The sequence below is a fragment of the Babylonia areolata genome, chromosome 18 (assembly GCF_041734735.1).
Source record: "Babylonia areolata isolate BAREFJ2019XMU chromosome 18, ASM4173473v1, whole genome shotgun sequence".
Lineage (NCBI taxonomy): Eukaryota > Metazoa > Mollusca > Gastropoda > Neogastropoda > Buccinidae > Babylonia > Babylonia areolata.
The window spans coordinates 28522101-28532100 of record NC_134893.1 but is presented as its reverse complement, the minus strand read 5'-3'; the positions used below and the strand labels follow the sequence as shown (position 1 = coordinate 28532100).

Here is a 10000-nt window from a genome sequence, read left to right as displayed (position 1 = left end):
ATGTTTGTGAGTGTGCACTCACTCGCGTGTGTGCATGCACAACAATGTCGTTGTTGTTTCTTATGTGTATGTGCACGTGTATACCTATGGTCCAAAGCGCGGCAGTGTGCTCTTGCGTCAGGCTGAGCGTGAATCGGAAAGGACAGGATATTGATGACTGTTTGAAGAGGGCGAAGAAGACAGATAGGCACCGTCTGACTGGGGCTACATTTATCTCAAGTGTTGGAGCATTCAACTTGTTGACAGATGTAAGCACTGAACGCTGACTGAGACCGACTTCTTGTTTACTGTGAAGGCGTTAGGCCGAACGAAAATGACGTAAGTTATAAATTTATTGCCACTGTTCTGTTTTCTTGAAATAAAGTACAAAACAATATATTGCAATGCAACACAGTACCGTACCAAAGACTTGAATAAATATGTTCAAATGAACTTATTTATCTTTGACAGTTTTTGACAATGGTGAATGTGATGTGCTTCGTTTTGCTGTAATTTGCACCTGTGTGATTTACTGTGATGACGCCTGTGTCGATTTACATTAAAAACAAAAAGTCACTTAGTCTTACGTATGTATATTTTAACCAATGTCATGTGAATCTGTGTTGACTTTGTACATATTTTACGACACTTATTCTTAAATTTGTATATTTCAGTGTAAAGCGCGGTGAGCCCCATCTGAGGTGGGGGTACTGCGCTATATAAGCCTACATTTCATTATCATCATCATCATCATCATCATCTTTCCCTGGCCCAAGGAAAAATGAGGACCACTCGGGTAAGACCCAGACTGACAATGACATATACAAAATGAAGTATTATTTTCAAGGCAGTCTTGAATCTCCATGGAATTATTCTTTTTAATTTTAATAATTCGTAAGAGCCTAGGGATAACTGTGCATCATAAATCCGAGCCATTTTCTGACTTTTTTTGTTGTTGTTTTCCATCATTATATTTATTAACAGATCATCCCAGCACTCCACACCCCACAAGCTCTTTCTTCCTTGCCTCTCTGCCAGTCAGTCTGTCTGTCTGGTCTTTCTTTGTCTCCATGTGTGCATGTGTGTAATCGCGTGCACGTCTCTGTGTGTGTGTGTGTGTGTGTGTGTGTGTGTGGTGTGTGTGTGTGTGTGTGTGTGCGCGCGCGCGCGCGTCTGTCTGTGTATGAGAGAGAGATAGAGACAGAGACAGAGGGAGAGAGTGAGAAAGAGAGAGAGAGAGAGAGAGAGAGAGAGAGAGTGTGTGTGTGTGTGTGTGTGCGTGCGTGTGTGTCTTAAATGTGTGTATTTGTGTTACGTGCGTGTGTCTGTGCGCGTGTGTGTTTGAATGCGCGCGCGCGCGTGTGTGTGTGCATGAGCACGCACGCTGACTGTCTTTCTATCCTATTCCCTCGTGAGAGTGCACGTGTCCCATCCTGGCAAACGGAACATGGCACGTGACAAATGGCCAGGGGCTTTGGGAGGCGGGGAGAGGTGAGATGGAGGTTATCTTGCCATTACCTAATCCCACACAGCCAACCAACCAGCCAATGTGCAGCCCCAGATCTCTCCGCTGATGATGGCGGCAAGCGGCAAATAGCGACATCTCATAAATCGTCTACTTTTCCGCCATGGAGGGTGACCCCTCCAGACAGCTCACCATCCAAAGGGAACTCTGGGTCTGCTGTATGAATTGAATTGATTGTGTCGGTATCCTACCCGTATATCTACATTTTCGCTTGGTTAGTTGGAGAGGCTGGTGTGAGTTCTTTCCCCTTCCATGATGGAGATTTTGCAGATATCTGGATTAAGGTTGTGATTGAGTTTGGTTGGTTTAGTTTTGTGTGTGTGTGTGTGAGAATGTGTTTATTAATAATCCAACATAATCAGTCAACGTTTTGGTGTATTTAAAACATTCTTTATTTTAACTTGTGTGTAGAAAATGTGTAGTTATGAGGGAGGAAGCTATGAGTGTGTTCACGAACGCACGCATGTTCTCTCGTGCATGCATAAACTTGCTTTTGCTTGAGCGTGCAGCGACACATTTGTTATACTCAACTCCGGGCAATCTTGACTCCTCGTGGATCCTTTTCACATTACTCTCTAATGCTCCGAACCTGGAGTTAATCGTGTGTCATAAATATGAGTAATTTGCTGTTTTGTTTTTGTGTTCTTTGTTTGTTTTCGGGGGTGGGTGGGGGGTAGTGGCAGGGAGGGTGGGTGGGTGTGGGTGTTCGCTGAGAAGCGGATGTTGACAAAGACAGAGAGAGGGAGAGGGTCAAACAGAGACAATTTGTTTACGCAAGCAACAGGTAATCTCCATCACACTCTCTAACCTTTCCCTTCCTTGCCTCGATCCACCCCAACCAATGAATTATGTCTGTATGTCAGTCTGTCTCTGTCTCTCTGTCTCTCTCTGTCACTATCTCTGTCTCTGATGCAAGTAGAGAAACTGTCACCTCGTACCATGTTATGAACGGTAGCTTGTCATAAGGACGGTACAGTCAATGACAGTAAAACATCAAAGCGTCAAAGCGTCAAGCGTATCTCTGTCTCTGTCTCTCTGTCTCTCTCTGTCTCTCTCTCTGATGCACGTAGAGAAACTGTCACCTCGTACCATGTTATGAACGGTAGCTTGTCATAAGCAGCATTATTTCGTCGAATTGTGCTTTTGCTCTTGAAAATTATGCAATGGTACTTGTTCATTTACCCCTTCAAAACAGGGCCGTGGCCGAGTGGATAATATAAGCCATTCGCATTCGCAGCGTTTTTGTGTATGTGTGTGTGCATGCGTGCGTGCGTGCGTGCGTGCGTACGTGTGTGTGTCTGTGTCTGTGTGTGGGCTTTTCTTGGGGGAAAATGAAGTGTCTCGTGCCAATTGGCGTGCAGGGGGCGGGGTGAGGGACGACGGTTGAGAGAGATAGAGAGGGGAATGGGGGGTGGGGGGTGGGGGGCTTATCTGGCCATCGTCTTATCTATCCTCCAGCCAGCAGCCCACAGCCCAAGAGCTTTCATCTTGCGGCAGCAAGCGGTAAATAGTGCTGTCTCATAAATCGCTGACTTTGAGCCACGGAAGGTCGCCCAAACTGGACATTTCGCCAGGGAAAAAAGAAAAAAAAAAGAAAAGAAAAAAAGCAGCTCAGGGTCCCATGCACGAATAGAAAAGGGAGCAGAGGCAGGCACGAGTGGACGATATGTCAGTGATGGACGATGGTTACATGGTGTATTGATACGTATCCATAAACGTTTGCTTGGTTAGACGTTGTCATGAAATTATCATGATACAGGAATGTGGAGATTAAAGCTGAACCTGAGAAGGGTATGGTTTAATGTTTTTGTTTGTTTCTATGTTACTGGCTCAGTATGCGCACTTTTGTGCTTATAAAGATGACTACAGAAAGAACTCGACGTTTTTTGTGTTTGTTGTGTATTTTTTAACTTGTCTACATAAAGCCTTTCTTCTTTCTTCTCTCGTGAACGTCCTTAATGGTTTTTTTTTCTCGTCTACATACTGTTCGAAAAATTCGTTGAGCGATTAGAGCCAGCTATCGGTACAGCAACACTGGCAAACAAGCGAGAAGTTGATGCAACATTTTTCTTTTCAAAAACTGGGTCATCATAATGGAACAAATCGATTTGCCAAAACTGTGCCAGGCAATGAACTTGGATCTCCGTGTTACCCAGTCTCTTGACCAAGAAAGCAGAGAGCCCGCGTGCAGTAGTCAGCCTGCATCTTCACAGCCAGGTCTGACTGTGCTTTGTCTTTCTGCACACAGGCAGTCTCCTCCTGATCCGGACACGGTCCAGATGCATGCCGCATACCTTTGCCTGAGCATTCAGGCACATCCTGAGCTGGAGGCAGCGAAGCTACTTTGCTTTTGAAAAAAAAAACAATCTACGTGCTTAGGAAATGGGACCAGAGAGAGAGAGAGAGAGAGAGAGAGAGAGAGAGGGGGGGTACTTTCTAATTTAGTCAACATTTAACCACGATATAAGAGTACTCAATGTTTTGGAAGAATGACACACATCAAATTTGTCATTTAGTCGCAAGAGCATGAAAAAATCCTCGAGGTTGCTTTTGCTCCAGCTATGGTATTGTTTCCTGAAGCGTCATAATTTCCCATGAATAAATATGTTTAAATCAAATTCTTGTCAGTTGTGGGCTCAAGAAAGGGGGGTTGCTATGCTAACAATAACTATGAAATGAAGGTTTTTCCATGCAATCCTCGTGGATTATTTTCACATTATTTTCGAATTCTCTGAGTCCAGAGATAATCATGCGTCATAAATACTTGTCCTTTTTCTTTTTTTTTTTTTCTTTTTTTTTTTTTTTTTTTGCCTGCTGGAAGACAATGGAAGAGACTGAAAGAAAATGGACAAGAAGGAAAATGGGGACAATTTGTTTCTGCACTCAGCACGAGCAAGCCAGAGAGCATGGTGCCTCGCGTTCATGGGAACAGAGTCACTCCACGCCCCCAGCCTTCCGTCCTTGCTCTGATCCATCCGTCATGGCAACCAGTCAGTTCTGTCGCTCTTTTTCTTCCTTTCTCTCTGTCTCCCTCTGTGTCCGCGAAAATCTCTTTCCGCACATAATTTTGGTGTACATGTGTGTGTGTGTGTGTGTGTGTGTGTGTGTGTGTGGACTCTGTGTGCGTGTGTGTGCGTGCGTGCGTGTGTGTGTGTGTGTGTGTGTGTGTGTGTGTGTGTGTGTGTGATTTTAAACAAATAAGTGCGTGCTCGTTTGTGAATGCTCGTACATGTATGTTTGCGAGTGTGTGTGTATGCGCGGGCGATCGTATGTGTTTGCACGCGCGTGCACGCACGCGCATTCATGCGAGCGAAAACATGTGTGTATGTGTCCGCACGCGCAAGCTCCTGCACCCATCCCTACCTCTCCCCACCCTCCTCATGAACATGTTTCCTCGCTTGTGGAAAAAAAAAAAACAAGTAACAATTATGTGCCACGTGACAAAGGCGGCGCGGGGAAACTTATCTGGCCATCGTCTTCTTCAGCCAGCAGCCTGAAGTCTGGAGCTTTTCCTCTGGTGGTGGCAAGCAGCGAATAGCGAATGGCGATGTCCGCATTAATCGCTGGCTTTTCACATTGGAAGGTCACCCCTTCACGAAAATGCCCCACACCCCCACTCCCACACCCCACTCCACCCTCCAAAAGGCTTGTTTTATTAACAGAGAGTATAGAGCAAGGGATGGTGCAAAGGAGGTGGTACAGACTGCCACTGTTGTGGGGTGTGTCGATGTCACTGTCCAAGTAGAATAAGGACTGGGGGTGCTGGACCACCCCGATCTAAGCCTCCAAACTGCGCTGGGCTCATTATATATATATATATATATATATATATATATATATATATATATATATATATATATATATATACACACACACATGCAGACTTGTGTTTGTGCAGGACCCAAGTTTTTTATTTTATTTTTGTTTTTTGTTTTTGCTTTTCCTGGCAGCAGCAAAACTACTTGTTACCTCTGGTGTGAAATTTCATAGTTGGGTATTGTGGAGATCTTGATCGAAGTGAATTTTTAAGCTTTGCTTTAATTCATCTCTGGTCATATTAATTCTTAACGTTCATCTGGGATTCAAATCATAATCAAATCATGTTGATTTACCAAGCTGACCTGCAAAGGAGCCACTTGTCTTGGGATTCCTGTTGCACAGGTCAGAACAGATGGACTTACCCCCATTGACTGACCAGTCATCCAAAAAGCAAGCCACGCTGGCATTATCCAACGCAAGCTTGTTTCAAGTTGGTTTCCCCCGCATTTTGAACCGTATTACTTCATTATATTATTTTATCATTGCCCTGTTGTGGCCGGCAGAGTAACTAACATCATAAACGTAAATCATCTGCAGCAATACTTATAACCAGTTCGTGAACTTACATTATCAGCAGCAATACGTGTAACCAGTTATTGAATAAGATGTTACCTAACGAGAGCTGATAACCAATTGAAAAACACTCAAAGTCTGGGTTACGGAAGCAGGTCAAATCATTACAAGAACCTCTGCCTGAAATCAGGTCACATCAGTTTCAATTTCAGTTTCAGTGAGGTGCCAAAGCATGTGGACTGATCCATACACGCTACACCACATCTGCTGCAAAAATAGGGGGTAAATACAGATGCCCAATGCTCTGATCAGGCCTGGAGGTCACAGTGTTTCCCAAACCCTTGACCCAGAAAGCGACAGCATCAGTGAGTAAGCAGGTCAGAGGTGCGTCTGCATATCCACACCGAGAAGGTCAAGCTAATCTCATTCTCAATGGAATCAAGGCAGACTCCCCAACACATGTCTACCAGACTTATTGATCCCAGCCAAGTAGGCTTCACTTCATGCATAACATGCCCATGACGAGGCTGTGGGAATGAAACTACTTCGTTTCTGAAACTGGAAGGAGCTTCTGTGTCTTTTTGTTTACTTGTGTGTGTGTGTGTGTGTGTGTGTGTGTGTGTGTGTGTGTGTGTGTGTGTGTGTGTGTGACACGTGTGCACACACGTAGTGCAACGTGTTACTTGGTGCATTTTCTTGGCACTTTCTGTGAATTAATGTTCTTATTTGTTCCGCTGAGTGCCCTTCCATCTTCACCCCTGCTCATTTACCTTCATCCCCTCCTCAGTGAAACATCCTGTTTGTGTGATACACATCGTTGCCTTTCCTGTTCAATTCATGATGACGCTAGTGGCAGTCTGTTAAAGAGCAATTTTGCTAAGCCATTTGTCACTTCCTGACTACATGATGAAATGAGTGTCGAAATATCTTTTTTTTTCACTCAACCCTAGATGGAAATGCTATTCTGATCAGACAAAATATGACCGGCGAAGTTGTTTTTTTTCTCCCTATATCTCCATCAGTATTACGTAATAACATCACTAAATCATCACTCTCAGAGGTGAGCCAGCCTATTCAGGGACATGATCATACAACCTCATCATCAGCAGTTAAATGAACGCCATCTACCAACAAAAGAGTGAGAAATAAACAGAAAAGATACCCCAAAGCAGGTCGATAAACAAACGATCACTGCCTTTAAATTGGGTGAAAGCGGTTGAGCGCGTTACGCGAAACACTTCCAGGGCATGAAATTCGATTACTTTCTTAAGCCAGACTCTTGACCAAGAAAGACACTACCATAGCGAGCAGAAGCAAGACATGAAAAGACAAGACAGTGTTTATTTCAGGAAACCCCAAGGGGATACAGGAACACGTTACATATTCCATGTAACTAGTACAAAATATGAAACACGTTTAGCATTGTGCTCACAATCAGTTATCATAACCATATCAACCCGTAGGTTAAGAGATATATTCAGAGGGAGAAAAATAGAAAACGCTACAAAGATGTACTGTCAACATTCAAAACATTCATCAATGTTCACTGCATTTATCCCCAACGAAAAAAAAAAAAAAAAAAAAAAGAATTCACAAGAATAAGACTAAACAGGTCCACCCAGAGAGGTACATACTCTTTGGTCTGCTTGCATCTTCACACCCATGTCAAAGCAAACCACTTTCGTTTTGGACAAAAGGCAGACTCTCCGTCCATGTCTACCAGACCTATTGATCCCAGCACGCTGCAGACCTAACACTCCTTCGTGAGCACTCAGGCACATCGTCAGCCAGTGTACAGAGTGAACTGTACATCGTCAGCCAATGTACAGTGTGAAGCTGTACATCGTCAGCCAGTGTACAGAGAGAAGCTGTACATCGTCAGCCAGTGTACAGTGTGAAGCTACTTCGTTTCTGATACAGAACGGAACTGGTGCTTCTCCTCTCTCTCTCTCTCTCTGAAATTCAACACGCGGTAATATAATCTGCATTTAGTTCTATAACAGTTGCGATATGAACATACTATTTGTTGGCATATACGACCAGTGTTTTCTGCAACGAAAAGACTTTGAAATTTGGCTATGAGAAGCTGGAACAGTTCCTGATAACTATTTCCGAGACATGAAAAAGATTATTGTTTTTTCTGTACCAGTCTTCAATGTAGACTGGGGCCTGGAAATGATGGTCTCTTGAGTTTTTTCATTGTTCAAAAGTAGTGGACTGTTAATATTCTCAGAAGATGCTACTTTATACACGTTTGGGAAGCGATTATTTCTGTTCGGTGTTGTTTTAAGACAGAAAAAACACACTAAAGCACTGGTCATCTGGAACTGTTTGACCGTGTGGCCTCTAATGTCAGGAAACGAGAACAGACGGATTAAGGTGAAAATTAAATCGCGGCAAGTCTGGAACTGCTTGACCGACTAAACCGAAATGGTAGTAAAGGAAAGCATGTGAATTAAGAGGGGGAAAAAGCATAGGCAGTTTGGACCTGTTTGACCGACTGGGCTGAAAACTCAGACAGGTTGCTATTTGCGTTCAGTACGAACTAAAAGTCTGCAAAGAACTCATCATTCCATATCCTTAAGTTGTGCAGAAATATCACTAACTTTTCAGACTGACAAACATGTGTTTTCCTTCATGCTTTGATCGTGTGTCTGCTTTGGCAATTCCTTTGTTTACAGACCTGAGGCCTAATTTCAACAAGTCTTGAGTCTGTGTGTGTGTGTGTGTGTGTGTGTGTGTGTGTGTGTGTGTGTGTGTGTGTGTGTGTGTGTGTGTGTGTGTGTGTGTGTGTGTGTCTGTGTCTGTGTGTGCGCGCGCGCGTGCACATGCAAGTGTGAGAGTGTATGTAACGGGTTTTCTTGTTTCCTTGGCAGTCTCTGGGAATGAATGCCGTTATTTGATCCATGGGTGAGCTTCCAACCTAACTCCCACGCATGCCTTCCGATTAATCCCTCAAATCAGTACTGTGTAATGTATCATTTTTATGACATGCGAGAAGAAGTTTACTTTCCCCTCCCCCACAACTGGTGACTGATATGTAGATTATCCAACTTCTTGAATGTTGGAGAATAGCATTTGTGCAATTTTGATGAATCTGATATTTTTTTCTTGGATCCTGTCAGCACGTTTATAACCTCCACCCCCCAACCACCAACAAATTATCCTTTTTTTCTAATCGCGAATTGATAAGAGGCAATCAAGAAGTATCATTTTCCTCAGCCTTTCATCGACGATATTCTGCTGAAAGTAGATAGAAGAATCTACCCGTTCAAAGTCGCTGCATTTGATAATACCATGCTTTCATTCCTTGAGCTGTAACTTGATTTCTCCTATACACTACCCAGAAACCTTATCTCCTTCTTTTTTCCAAGGTGCATCCCAACACGCGCAACTGCAGTGTCTAAAGGAATCAAACACAAATGCAGCCAGATACATTATCGAGAAATGTGTAACGCATATGTCTCTGAAATGATTTACAATGTTTTATGTTATTTTGAAAGTCTTGGAATTCTTTGACCACAATAAGATTGACAGTAAAACTAGCAGCGAAAGAGTTGAACGCTGTGGTTGACGGACTCGATGATTTCAGGGAATATGAATGTAGGCACCACTCTCAACACCACACCCCCTCTTCCCGAACCACCTTTACCCTTCTTCCATTATCCTCTCTTCCTTCCCCCACCTCCGGCTCACCCTCCATTTCCTGTTAGTTGACAGGTTTCATGTTTCTCTGTTGTCTCAAGGTAACCAGCTTTCGCATGTCGCCGTGACCTCATTTGCAAAGTTTCCAATAGCCGTTTGACCTGTGTGCTCATCTACGTCTAGCACCTGTTCCATAACCACAGCGGTTACATAGGCTTTGTTCAACGCTTTGATCTCTCTCGCTAACCTAGTTCTGGGTTTCTCTGTCATCAAAGGTAATAGCCGTTTCACATAACGATTGAAGAGAGACAGACAGGGAAATGGCAGAATACATGCACCATCTGCAGAACACATCTGCAGCAAAACAAAACAAAACAAAGAAACAAAAATACCGGTCGTAGGAAAACAACTGCTGATTACTAAAAAAAATAAAATGATTTTTTTTTCAAAGGTGAAATGAAATAAAATACAAAAAAGAAAGGCTGAAAAAATCTGCTGATTGCAAAATCAACATCAGCA

The 10000-nt window shown here is 43.4% G+C and overlaps 1 protein-coding gene across 4 annotated transcripts in view; it reads right to left on the bottom strand.

The window, feature by feature from the left end:
- The window catches only part of LOC143291924 (neuronal acetylcholine receptor subunit alpha-5-like), a 212950-nt gene that overhangs the window by 6849 nt on the left and 196101 nt on the right, over positions 1-10000 (bottom strand). The window lies entirely within an intron of this gene.